Below are 11,065 nucleotides of genomic sequence, written 5' to 3'. Positions count from 1 at the left end.
TTGTTATCCATAGCCCTATGTCTGAACCAAAAATACCTATTCCTGAGCCGTTTTTTGGAGATAGATCTAAGTTCCTGAATTTTAGGAATAATTGCAAATTGTTTCTGTCTCTGAAACCTCGTTCCTCTGGTGATTCCGCTCAGCAAGTTAAGATTGTTATTTCCTTCTTGCGCGGCGACCCTCAAGATTGGGCCTTCTCTCTGGCGCCAGGAGATCCTGCATTGGTGAATGTTGATGCGTTTTTCCTGGCACTTGGTTTGCTTTATGAGGAGCCTAATCTTGAAAATCAGGCTGAAAAGATGTTGCTGGCTATCTCTCAGGGTCAGGACGAAGCTGAGGTATATTGTCAAAAATTTCAGAAATGGTCCGTGCTTACTCAATGGAATGAGTGTGCACTGGCCGCAAATTTCAGAAATGGTCTTTCTGAAGCCATTAAAGATGTGATGGTGGGGTTTCCTATCCCTACAGGTCTGAATGATTCAATGGCTCTGGCCATTCAAATTGATCGACGTTTGCGGGAGCGCAAATCTGTTAATCCTTCGGCGGTGCTGTCTGAACGGTCACCTGATTCTATGCAATGTGACAGAATTCTGACCAGAGTCGAGCGACAAAATCATAGACGTCAAAATGGGTTGTGTTTCTACTGTGGTGATTCAACACATGTTATCTCAGCATGCTCTAAACGCTTAAAAAAATTTGTTAATCCTGTCGCCATTGGTACTTTTCAGCCTAAGTTTATTTTGTCTGTGACTTTAATTTGTTCATTATCTTCTTACTCAGTTATGGCTTTTGTGGATTCTGGTGCTGCTTTAAGTCTGATGGATTTGTCGTTTGCCAAGCGCTGCGGTTTTGTCCTGAAGCCTTTGGAAAATCCTATTCCTCTTAGAGGAATTGATTCTACGCCATTGGCAGAGAATAAACCTCAGTATTGGACGCAAGTGACCATGTGCATGACTCCTGTACATCAGGAGGTGATTCGTTTTCTGGTACTGCATAAAATGCATGATGTTGTCGTTTTGGGTCTGCCATGGTTACAGGCCCATAATCCAGTTTTAGATTGGAAAGCTATGACTGTGTCTAGTTGGGGGTGTCAGGGGATTCATGGCGATTCTCCATTGGTGTCTATTGCTTCTTCTACTCCTTCTCAGATCCCAGAGTTTTTGTCAGACTTTCAGGATGTATTTAATGAGGCCAGGTCCAGTGCCCTTCCTCCTCATAGGGACTGTGATTGTGCTATAGATTTGATTCCTGGTAGTAAGTTTCCTAAGGGACGACTCTTTAATTTATCTGTGCCAGAGCATGCCGCGATGCGGAGTTATATAAAGGAGTCTTTGGAGAAGGGACATATTCGCCCATCCTCTTCTCCTCTTGGTGCAGGATTCTTTTTTGTGGGCAAGAAAGACGGGTCTTTGAGACCTTGTATAGATTATCGTCTTCTGAATAAGATCACGGTTAAATTTCAGTATCCTTTGCCATTGTTGTCTGATTTGTTTGCTCGGATTAAGGGATCCAGTTGGTTCACCAAGATAGATCTTCGTGGTGCGTATAACCTTGTGTGCATAAAGCAGGGAGATGAATGGAAAACGGCATTTAATACGCCCGAGGGTCATTTTGAGTACCTGGTGATGCCTTTTGGATTATCGAATGCCCCTTCTGTGTTTCAGTCCTTCATGCATGACATCTTCCGGAAATATCTGGATAAATTTATGATTATTTATCTGGATGATATTTTGTTTTTTTCTGATGATTGGGAGTCCCATGTGAACCAGGTCAGGATGGTGGTTCAGGTTCTGCGGGAGAATGCTCTATTTGTGAAGGGCTCAAAATGTATCTTTGGGGTACAGAAGGTTTCTTTTTTGGGTTTTATTTTTTCCCCTTCTACTGTGGAGATGGACCCAGTCAAGGTCCGTGCCATTCATGACTGGACTCAGCCCACGTCTGTTAAGAGCCTGCAGAAGTTCTTGGGCTTTGCTAATTTTTACCGTCGTTTTATCGCTAATTTTTCCAGCGTGGTTAAACCTTTGACGGATATGACCAAGAAGGGTTCTGATGTTGCTAATTGGTCTCCTGCGGCCGTGGAGGCCTTTCGGGAGCTGAAGCGTCGGTTTACTTCAGCGCCAGTCTTGTGCCAGCCGGATGTCTCTCTTCCCTTCCAGGTTGAAGTTGATGCTTCTGAGATTGGTGCAGGGGCTGTTTTGTCGCAAAAAAGTTCTGATGGCTCCGTGATGAAGCCATGCGCCTTCTTTTCAAGAAAATTTTCGCCTGCTGAGCGGAACTATGATGTTGGTAATCGGGAGTTGTTGGCTCTGAAGTGGGCATTTGAGGAGTGGCGACATTGGCTCGAGGGAGCTAGACATCGTGTGGTGGTCTTGACTGATCATAAAAATCTGATTTACCTCGAGTCTGCCAAGCGCCTGAATCCTAGACAGGCTTGTTGGTCGTTGTTTTTCTCCCGTTTTGACTTTGTGGTCTCGTACATGCCTGGTTCGAAGAACGTGAAGGCTGATGCACTTTATAGGAGTTTTGTGCCTGACTCTCCGGGAGTCTCGGAGCCGGCTGGTATTCTCAGAGAGGGAGTGATTTTGTCTGCCATTTCCCCAGATTTGCGACGAGTGCTGCAGAAATTTCAGGCTGATAGGCCTGATCGTTGCCCACCAGAGAGACTGTTTGTCCCTGACAGATGGACCAGCAGAGTTATTTCTGAGGTTCATTCTTCAGTGTTGGCGGGACATCCTGGGATTTTCGGTACCAGAGATTTGGTGGCTAGGTCCTTTTGGTGGCCTTCCTTATCGCGGGATGTGCGTTCTTTTGTGCAGTCCTGTGGGATTTGTGCTCGGGCTAAGCCTTGCTGTTCTCGTGCCAGCGGGTTGCTTTTGCCCTTGCCTATCCCGAAGAGGCCTTGGATGCACATTTTCATGGATTTCATTTCGGATCTTCCGGTATCTCGGAAGATGTCTGTCATCTGGGTGGTGTGCGATCGTTTTTCTAAAATGGTCCATTTGGTGCCCTTGCCTAAGTTGCCTTCCTCCTCTGATTTGGTCCCTTTGTTCTTTCAGAATGTGGTTCGTTTGCACGGCATCCCTGAGAATATTGTGTCTGACAGAGGATCCCAGTTTGTGTCCAGATGCTGGCGAATTGGCGATCCTTTTGTGCTAAGATGGGTATTGATTTGTCTTTTTCGTCGGCTTTTCATCCTCAGACTAATGGCCAGACCGAGCGAACTAATCAGACGTTGGAGACTTATTTGAGATGTTTTGTTTCTGCTGATCAGGACGACTGGGTTACCTTTTTGCCACTGGCCGAGTTTGCCCTTAATAATCGGGCTAGTTCTGCCACTTTGGTTTCACCCTTTTTCTGCAACTCTGGTTTTCATCCTCGTTTCTCCTCGGGCCAGGTTGAACCTTCTGACTGTCCTGGGGTTGATTCTGTGGTGGATAGGTTGCAGCGGATTTGGAACCATGTGGTGGACAATTTGAAATTGTCACAAGACAAGGCCCAGCGTTTTGCCAACCGCCGCCGCGGTGTGGGTCCCCGACTTCGTGTTGAGGATTTGGTTTGGTTGTCTTCTCGGCATGTTCCTTTGAAAGTCTCCTCTCCTAAGTTCAAGCCTCGCTTTATCGGTCCTTACAAGATTTTGGAAATCCTTAACCCGGTGTCTTTTCGCTTGGACCTTCCAGCGTCATTTGCTATTCATAATGTGTTCCATAGGTCCTTGTTGCGGCGGTACGTGGTGCCTATGGTTCCTGCTGTTGAGCCTCCTGCCCCGGTTTTGGTTGAGGGCGAGTTGGAGTACGTGGTGGAGATTCTGGATTCTCGTATCTCTAGACGGAAACTCCAGTATTTAGTTAAGTGGAAAGGCTATGGTCAGGAGGATAATTCCTGGGTTGTCGCCTCTGATGTTCATGCGGCTGATTTGGTTCATGCCTTTCACGCTGCTCATCCTGATCGCCCTGGGGGTCTTGGTGAGGGTTCGGTGACCCCTCCTCAAGGGGGGGGTACTGTTGTGAACTGTGTTTCTGGGCTCCCTCTGGTGGTCACTAACGGTATTGTGTTAGGCATGTCTTGTTGCAGGCCTGAGCTCCAGCTGTGTCGTTAAGCAGCGGGTGTTCCCTATTTAAGTCTCCTCCGGACTCAGTCTCTTGCCTGGCATCGTTGTATCCAGACCTATATGGTCTCCTCCGGATTCCTTTCAGTCTGTCTCATGCAAGAAAAGCTAAGTCCGTTTTGTATAATTTGGATCGTTTGCATTTTTCAGTGTCTTTGTCCAGCTTGCTTAATATTTGATTTTCTGGCTCGCTGGAAGCTCTAGGGGGCTGATATTCTCCCTCCGCACCGTCAGTCGGTGTGGGGGTTCTTGAATGTTCAGCGTGGATGTTTTTGTAGGGTTTTCTGCTGACCGCATAGTCCACTATCTATTTTCTGTCTATCTAGACTAGTGGGCCTCACTTTGCTGAATCTAGTTCATCTCTACGTTTGTGTTTTCCTCTTGCCTCACCATTATTATTTGTTGGGGGCTTTCTATATCTTTGGGGTTCAATTTCTCTGAAGGCAAGTGAGGTCTTATTTTCCCTCTAGGGGTAGTCAGTTCTCCGGCTGGCTCGAGACGTCTAGAACCAACGTAGGCACGTTCACCGGCTGCTTCTAGTTGTGTGTGTTAGGATCAGGTATGCGGTTAGCCCAGTTTCCACCTCCCTAGAGCAGTATTTGTTTTTGCTATCTTGCCGGAATATCAGAGATCCTCTACCACTGGGATCATAACAGCCATCTCAGTCTCCTGACCTCAATATCATTGAGCCACTCTGGGGAGATCTCAAGCACGCAGTTTCTGCTAGACAGCCCAGGAATTTACAGAAACTGGAGGCTTTTTGTCAAGAAGAGTGGGCAGCTTTACCATTTGAGAAAATAAAAAACCTAATCCACAACTAGCACAAAAGACTTCAAGCTGTCATTGATGTAAGAGGGGGAAATACATGGTATTAATAAATGGGGTATGTGAACTTTTGATCAGGGTCATTCGAATGTTTTGGGTTGTCATTATGATTTAAAAAGAGAAAAGGTAGTTTGACAACAAATGGCTTCACCCAACCACTAACCATGAGTGGAGAAAAAGTTTGGTGTTATCATTCATATTCTCTGAATTAAGGCCAAGAACGCATAAATTCTGCCGGGGTATGTAAACTTTTTAGCACAACTGTGTACATATATACAGTACAGACCAAAAGTTTGGAAACACCTTCTCATTTAAAGATTTTTCTGTATTTTCATGACTATGAAAATTGTACATTCACACTGAAGGCATCAAAACTATGAATTAACACATGTGGAATTATATACTTAACAAAAAAGTGTGAAACAACTGAAATTATGTCTTATATTCTAGGTTCTTCAAAGTAGCCACCTTTTGCTTTGATGACTGCTTTGCACACTCTTCGCATTCTCTTGATGAGCTTCAAGAGGTAGTCACCGGGAATGGTTTTCACTTCACAGGTGTGCCCTGTCAGGTTTAATAGGTGGGATTTCTTGCGTTATAAATGGGGTTGGGACCATCAGTTGTGTTGTGCAGAAGTCTGGTGGATACACAGCTGATAGTCCTACTGAATAGACTGTTAGAATTTGTATTATGGCAAGAAAAAAGCAGCTAAGTAAAGAAAAACGTGTGGCCATCATTACTTTAAGAAATGAAGGTCAGTCAGTCCGAAAAATTGGGAAAACTTTGAAAGTGACCCCAAGTGCAGTGGCAAAAACCATCAAGTGCTACAAAGAAACTGGCTCACATGAGGACCGCCCCAGGTAAGGAAGACCAAGAGTCACCTCTGCTCCTGAGGATAAGTTTATCCGAGTCACCAGCCTCACAAATCGCAGGTTAACAGCAGCTCAGATTAGAGACCAGGTCAATGCCACACAGAGTTCTAGCAGCAGATACATCTCTACAACAACTGTTAAGAGGAAACTTTGTGCAGCAGGCCTTCATGGTAAAATAGCTGCTAGGAAACCAGTGCTAAGTACAGGCAACAAGCAGAAGAGACTTGTTGGCCTCCACAGTCACCAGACCTGAACCCAATCGAGATGGTTTGGGTGAGCTGGACCGCAGCGTGAAGGCAAAAGGGCCAACAAGTGCTAAGCATCTCTGGGAGCTCCTTAAAGATTGTTGGAAGACCATTCCTGGTGACTACTTCTTGAAGCTCATCAAGAGAATGCCAAGAGTGTGCAAAGCAGTCATCAAAGCAAAAGGTGGCTACTTTGAAGAACCTAGTATATAAGACATAATTTCAGTTGTTTCACACTTTTTTGTTAAGTATATAATTCCACACGTGTTAATTCATAGTTTTGGTGCCCTCAGTGTGAATGTACAATTTTCATAGTCATGAAAATACAGAAAAATCTTTAAATGAGGTGTGTCCAAACTTTTGGTCTGTACTGTATATATATATATATACAGTATAATATATATGTGTGTGTGTGTGTGTGTGTTTTGAAGAATATTTCCTTTGAAAATGATGTGTAAATGACATCAAGAATTGCTCTATGTAAATATGTAAAAGCTGATGTTACCCCTTAACGATTGCCGATATGACTTTTAACGCCGGCAATTAAGGGAACTTATTCCTCAGCACCACTTTTTAATGGCGCCGGGGGTAGCTGAGACCCCATAGGACATGATTCCCGTTTAATTTCTCTCTCCTCTGATGTGAACGCACATCAGAGTAGAGAGAAATGGGGTCCTCCGACCACCCCCGGTACCTCCAGTGTCCCTGCATTCCCCTGTGAAGTCCCCCTGCCGGTAGTGTCTTCAGGGAAGAAAATGGCTGGCACCCGGCAACAATAGGACTGGTTCATTTTGATCACTGTGATAGACCCTATCACAGTAATCAAGATAAAAAAAATTGTAAATCAAACCCCCCTTTATCACCCCCTTAGTTACGTAAAAATAATAACATAAAAAAAATTATTTATTTACATTTTTCATTAGGGTTAGAGTTGGGCTAATGTTAGGGTTGGGCTATAGTTAGGGTTGGGCTAGGGTTAGGGCTGGACTAAACTTAGGGTTGGGCTAAATTTATGGTTGGATTAGGGTTAGGATTGTGGTTATGGTTGGGATTACAGTTAGGGTTGGGATTAGGGTTAGGAGTGTGTTAGGGTTATGGTTAGGTTTGGGATTAGGGTTAGGAGTGTGCTGGAGTTAGGGTTGGAGTTAGAATTTGGGGGTTCCACTGTTTAGGTACATCAGGGGGTCTCCAAACGCACCATGGTGCCACCATTGATTCCAGTCAATTTTGCGTTCAAAAAGTCAAACAGTGCTCCCTCCCTTCTGAGTCCTGCCATGCGCCCAAACAGTGGCTTTCCCCCATTTAGGGTATTGGTGTAGTCAGGGAAAATTGCACAACAAATTTTGTGGTCCATTTTCTCCTGATACCCTTGTGAAAATAAAAAAAAATTTGTTCCAAAGTAAATTTTTTGTGAAATAAGTAAAACGTTCATTTTTTTCTTCCACATTGCTTTAGTTCTCGTGAAGCACATGAAGGGTTAATAAACTTATTGAATGTGGTTTTGAGCACCTTGAAGGGTGCAGTTTATAGAATGGTGTCACTTTTGGGTATTTTCTGTTATATTGACCCCCTAAACTCACTTCAAATGTGAGGTGGTCCCTAAAAAAAAGGATTTGTAAATTTTGTTGGAAAAATGAAAAATCTCTGGTCAACGTTTAACCCTTATAATGTCCTAACAAAAAAAATTATGTTTCCAAAATTGTGCTGATGTAAAGTTGACATGTGGGAAATGTTATTTATTAACTATTTTGTGTGACACATCTCTGTGATTTAAGGGTACAAAAATTAAAATTTCCGTTTCTCTCATAAATAAACGAAAGTTACATCGAATAAATTTTACCACTAACATGAAGTACGATATGTCACGATAAAAACAGTCTCAGAATCAGTTGAAGCCTTGTAGAGCTATAACTTCATAAAGTGACAGTAGTCAGAATGGTAAAAATTGGCTTGGTCATTAAGTACCAAATTGGCTTTGTCACTAATGGGTTAAAATCGCATTGCAATCAGATACCAATCGCACTGCATTCGGAAGTAAATCGGATGCTAGGTGTGAGAAATCGGATTGTACTCCCATGACATTACACTGATGCAACTCTCGGCAGGGAGACTTGGGACCGTTTTGCATGTTTAGTGTGACGCCGGCCTTAAGTGTGTTCTCTCCACAAATGTGACAGAAGGTATCACAACTGTTCTGACACGGATGAGACATTTTAGATAAATCAGATCATACTGTAGTAATCTATAGCTGCTTAGATTTGAAATAACTTACAGAATCTTTGCAAGCAGATTTTATAGCCTCTGCAGGCAGCATCCTGACATGTCTATGTGTGCCTAGTCTGTAACAAATCCACTGAAGTTTTACAACTTCAATGATATGCGAGGACACATATATTGTGGACAATACATGGACAGTCTGAAAATAGGAAAAAAAAACTTGCTCAAACAGAAGATTTCAGAAAAACAGTACGTGACAGGAAAACTTCAAGGTGATTTTCGTGATCACATAAGGTACAGTTGCATGGGTATAAAAAAAAGATCATGAACTCACCTCGCACATGGGAACAACTCCACCTATTCTCCTGCTGTGGTTGCTGCTTGGACTGCTGACCAACAGGTGCAAATGCGATTAGAGGAAAAAAAAGGCAGCGCGTAGAAAAATCTTGTATAAAAATAAAATAACTTAAATACGTTTTTATTTGGGTTCCATTAAAAACATGTCACACTGTTCAAGCTCTCATCTCTGACGCGTTTCTGGGGCAAATGTTGCACTTAGTCATGGAGATCACATTGATATACAGAACAAACTATTTAAAATCAAAACAGCCAATCGCATATCTTGCAAATAATTAGAATTGCACATTTTTGAACCTGAAAGTTGCATAAATTATTGATTTTAGATAACGCCTTGGACAAAAAATGAAAAACACATTTCAATATAAATATAGTGTGTAATTCATACCATTAGGTTGCTATGTATTCATCAGTAAAATCCAGTACACTTCTCTTAGCAAACGTTTTTTTCCGCCAATTGCCTCCCCGCTCTGGATGTGTAACTCTTTCAATTCCGATATATATAAAATCAGGTAGATTATTTTTGACAAAGTGTTTTGCTTCTCTTGAATATTTATGCAGTATATTATGTGATGCGTGATACAATTCATAAGAGATTATTTTGCGCTCTTTATTTTGTGGTAACATTATTGTTTTTTTGTTTTTCTGTGTATTAATATGTGTATTAATATATATTACATTTATTTTCCCCACAATTAAAAAAAAACTTTTCTATCACAGCCCTCTCGTGTTAGTGTTTTTTTTTGTTGAGTGTATAAACCTGGTGACAATTTTGCTTGCCTATAAATTACATAACAGCATACATACTGTGGTCAGCCTGAAAATATGGAAAAAAAAAATCCTCAAACAGAAGATTTCATAAAAACGGTACGTAACGGGAAATTTTCATGGTGATTTTCATGATCAGCAGCTCAAATTACATATGATACATCCATAAGTGTTCAGGAAGCAAAATCTTTGTCCAGTGTTATTATTCTCACTTTAACAGATGAAAATAAACTATTTACGTTTTTCTTTTAGTTGCCCAATAATTATATTCTAAGAAAAAACAAAACCTCACTTTTACTTTCTTAAATATGCAGGTTTAAGGTTTATTAACCTTTGGATTGACCGACTTGTACTTGTCCAGTAATAAAATTAATCATCATGAATACAAATTGCCTAATAATTGTGCACAGAATATAGATGATGCAGCTTCTTCTTGTCTCCAGGATTTCTCAGAGGTCATCTATTAGGCTACTTTCACATTTCCGTCTTCTGGGCTCCGTCGCAATCCATCGTTATGGGCAAAAAACGGATCCTGCAAATGTGCTTGCAGGATGCGTTTTTTGCCCATAGACTAGTATAAGCGATGGATCGCGATGTATGGGCACACGTCGCATCCGTCATGCGACGGATGCGTCGTGTTTTGGCGGCCGCGACGCACAAAAAAAGTTCAATGTAACGTTTTTTTGCGCGACGTGTCCGCCATTTCTGACCGCGCATGCGCGGCCGGAATTCCGCCCCCTCCTCCCCGCTCATCACAATGGGCAGCGGATGCGTGGAAAAACTGCATCTGCTGCCCACGTTGTGCTAAATTTAGCACAACGTCCGTCGGTACGTCGGGCCGACGGAAATGTGAAAGTAGCCTTAGCCATACCCTTCCCCAAAAGACCATACTTCCTTTCACCGCACTCACATCCGACATATCAGTCTACTGCACTATTCGTTCTCGCAGAGACTGCTCAATTCTGTCTACAAATCTTTTTTTCAGTAAGGGAACAAATTACAGTTGCTGTCTATAAAAGTCTATTGAGAGGGAAGAGGAAAAAAAGCTGGAGGAAGACTGAAGCATACAAAACACAAAGAAACTGCTGAAGCTTCTAATGAAGAAGGAAAAACTAGTTTAAAAAGTCAGGAAACATTTTATTGGCTAATTAATAGGGTACCAGTCATACGTTTTGATACACCTGGTTTCTTATATCACCAAAAATCATGCAAATTTAAGCAAGGCAAAACACTACCATATAAAAATACCCTTCCCCTTCTCACAAGGACCCTGTAACTTTCACCTTCATAGGTTGAAAAAAGACCTGGGTCCATCAAGTTCAACCTTTCTCCACCAATTATATATTTGATCACAAAATTATCTATAACCCACAATGTTATGTGCATCGAGGAAATCTTCCAGCCCTTTTTTAAGAGCTGTTCTATTTGTCTGTCATTACTACCTCTTGTGATAGGGCCAGGTCCGGCGTCACCAGCCAGGCAAGTGTAGGGGTCCTGAGAAAGCAGGGGTGGCCTACTCGCCGTCTGGGACACCAGCGCGCTATGGGGCCCGTGAGTAGGGGGAGTCAGTGCCAGTGCGGATGCTGCCAGCGGGCCTCCCATCATGCTTTAAACTGTTTGAAATATTTACCTTTCCCTGTTCCTCCACATCTCCGGTCTCTTCCACATCTTCTGAC

This window comes from Ranitomeya variabilis, chromosome 2 (genome assembly GCF_051348905.1).
Source record: "Ranitomeya variabilis isolate aRanVar5 chromosome 2, aRanVar5.hap1, whole genome shotgun sequence".
Lineage (NCBI taxonomy): Eukaryota > Metazoa > Chordata > Amphibia > Anura > Dendrobatidae > Ranitomeya > Ranitomeya variabilis.
Note: the sequence above shows the minus strand (reverse complement) of the source record.